The sequence below is a fragment of the Cricetulus griseus genome, chromosome 7 (assembly GCF_003668045.3).
Source record: "Cricetulus griseus strain 17A/GY chromosome 7, alternate assembly CriGri-PICRH-1.0, whole genome shotgun sequence".
Lineage (NCBI taxonomy): Eukaryota > Metazoa > Chordata > Mammalia > Rodentia > Cricetidae > Cricetulus > Cricetulus griseus.
This window is the reverse complement of record NC_048600.1, coordinates 103,243,267-103,246,405: the sequence shown is the minus strand read 5'-3', so window position 1 is coordinate 103,246,405 and position 3,139 is coordinate 103,243,267. Positions and strand designations below refer to the sequence as shown.

The 3,139-nt window shown below is 44.4% G+C and overlaps 1 pseudogene; it reads left to right on the top strand.

The window, feature by feature from the left end:
* The first annotated feature begins 1,719 nt into the window (after positions 1 to 1,719).
* On the top strand, positions 1,720 to 2,615 carry LOC100763651 (annotated as a pseudogene).
* Positions 2,616 to 3,139: the final 524 nt, after the last annotated feature.

Genomic DNA, 3,139 nt, shown 5'->3' with positions numbered 1-3,139 from the left:
TGTCCAACAAGAATCAACAGAGGAAAGGGCGCCTGCTCAGGGAGAAAGAACCAGAGAGAACTTTGCCTTTTCTCCTGCTTCCCCATTCCACCTGGGCCCACAGCCAATTGGATGGTTCTTAGCCACGGCAGAGTAGAACTCATCCACTCAGTTCATGGACCCATACGCCAATCTTCTTTAGAACATCCCGCAGGAATGATTAGTTATCAGTTCTCTGTATATCTTCACATCTGGTCAAGTTAGCAACCACATTAGTCACCACACAGATCAACAGTGCTTATTTATGTTTATTGGCTTAGTAACCAAATGAAGCTTCCTCTTAAAGTGAAGTCATTTTTCCTAATGAGGGTTTATTTGCTAAAACACCATCATAATGTAGGAAACGATGAAGTCCAAGACTTGGGTTGGCAAGATGCAAAGTCACACTAGGAAAACTAACTGTATTGGAAAGACAAAGGGATGGGAGACAGAAGGAGACTAGAGTGCAGGAGGGAGTGGGAATAGGAGAAAGGAGGCATGAGAGTGGCTGAGCAGGGCATTGCTGTCGAATGACTCCCACTTACTACAGCTTGAATCGAACACAGGGAATCTGCATGAGCAGAGCATGACTGTTTTTTTTTTTTTGGTTGAGGTCAACATAAGACTCAAGTTAGAAGAGTGAGTGCTGTTAGGAGCCGGTGCGTATGTAAGGAGCCGTTGGAAGCTGTGCGCATGCGCACTAGGTAACTTTGTAACTTTCCTGCCCTTAGTCTCCGCCCCTCCCGTGACGTCATATGGTCCGATCAGCTGACGTCATATGGTCCGAGGGGCTTCAGCCAGATAGAATATAACACTTCTGAGGCGACGGTTGCCAGCCTATATAAGGAGGGGTTTTTGGGCGTTCAGGGTCTCCATTTTGTAAGCTGATGCTCTTCCTCTCAAGAGGCATTAAAGCTTTACTGCAGAAGGATCCTGATAGTGTCCCCGTGTTGTTTTTGCTGGCGAGACGGTTAGCGTGGGACAGAGTGCAGTCAAGATCCAAGGTTCAAACAAAACAAAACAATCCCCCAAGATTCTAAGAAAGCATCACCAGGGGTGGCTAAGCATGCAGGTCTTCCTCAAGGTCTGTCATTAAATCTGGAGCTCATCAATCAGCTACACTGGCCAGCCAATGGACTCTGGGATCTGACTTGCCTCTTCTTCCCTGGGGCCTTGATCATGGATACATACTAACATGCCCAGCTTTTATGTAGCTTCTGGGTTTCTGAACGCAAGCCCTTGTGTTTGTTTGGCAAGCAATTCACGGACCCCACCCCACTGTCTTTCCCTGAAAATATTTTCATTTTAAACTATCTAGATCCCTGGAATGAGGAAGCCTTTTCTGTTTGGTTTGTAAGTGCATACTTCTGCTCTAGTGTGACCACTTATCACTTCTTAATTTCACCTCCCTGCTGTAAGGTCAGGCTTGGACTCTCTATAGAGTGTCCCAAGCTGTGATATGTGCAGCATCCCAAGGCTTTCTCTGCGCTTTGCTCCTTCTTGAGTGGTTTACTTTGGATCTTGGATACTTAATGTTTATGTGACTTGAGCAAGCCACTTTAACACTCTAGGTTTTGGCGGTTCATTTATCATGTGGGGATAAAATGGCATTAGAAATTAGTTGAGCGAGTTCCTGAGACTTTCTTCCTGCTCTGAGCACTGAGGCTCTGGCTGCTGGCTTCTCGCCACTTCCCTCGTGCTATGGCCCCGAAAAGGCAATGTGCACTCCTGCCTCAGTCCAAGAAACCCAAGTCAGTTCCCACAGCAAAGCTGGAGGACAGGTCAGCCTCTCTCAGCCTGCCGAAGGGAGAAAAGGAACAGCAAGAAGCAATTGAACACATTGACGAAGTACAAAATGAAATAGACAGACTTAATGAACAAGCCAGTGAGGAAATTTTGAAAGTAGAACAAAAATATAACATACTCCACCAGCCATTTTTTCAGAAGAGGTCAGAATTGATTGCCAAAATCCCAAATTTTGGGGTAACATTTGTCAACCATCCACACGTGTCTGCACTGCTTGGGGAGGAAGACGAAGAGGCTCTGCAATACTTGACCAGAGTTGAAGTGATAGACTTTGAAGACATTAATCAGGCTAGAGAATAGATTTTTATTTTGATGAAAATCCTTACTTTGAAAATAAAGTTCTCTCCAAAGAATTTCATCTGAATGGGCGTGGTGACCAGTCATCAAAGTCCACAGAGATCAAATGGAAATCTGGAAAGGATTTGACAAAAAGTGCTCAAGTCAAACGCAGAATAAGACCAGCAGGAAGAGGCAGCATAAAGAGCCAGAGTGCTCTTTACCTGGTTTACTGACCATTCTGATGCAGTTGCAGATGAGTTAGGAGAGGTCATCAAAGACGATATTTGGCCAAACCCCTTGCAGTACTATTTGGTTCCTGATATGGATGATGAAGAAGGAGAGGCAGATGATGATGATGATGATGATGATGATGAGGAGGAGGAGGAGGAGGAGGAGGAGGAAGGTTGGAAGATATTGACAAAGAAGGGAATGAAAATGAAGGTGAAGAAGATGATGATGAAGGGGAGGAAGGGAAGGTGATGAAAGCGAGGATGACTAGCACAGAAGATTGATGGATTCCAACCCTCTCTTTTCTTTTTTCTTTTCTTTTCTTTTCTTTTCTTTTCTTTTCTTTTCTTTTCTTTTTTCTCCAGTCCCTGGGAGCAATTTGCAGACATTTCCCTCCCCTCCCCAATCCCTCTTGTCTCTTCTCAACACCATGGTTCTCAACTTATTTGGGGGGAAATACCTTGAGCAAAATACAACGAGAAAAGAAAAAAAAGAAAGTAGTTGAGCAAATGCAAAAGCCTGGCATTGGTGGTGCATGCCTTTAATCCTAGTACTCAGGAGGCAGAGGCAGGCAGATCTCTGAGTTTGAGGCTAGCCAGGTCTACAGAGCGAGTTCCAGGACAGGCTCCTAAAAAATACAGGGAAACTGTCTCGAAAAACAAAACAAACAAACAAACAAAAAAGAAAGAAAGTAGTTGAGCAAATGCAAAAATAGCATTGGATACACTGTGATGATTCTTTTAGTATCATTGTTTGAGTAATGGGCTTCATTCTGGCATTTTCATCCACATACTCTGGGCTTGCTGAC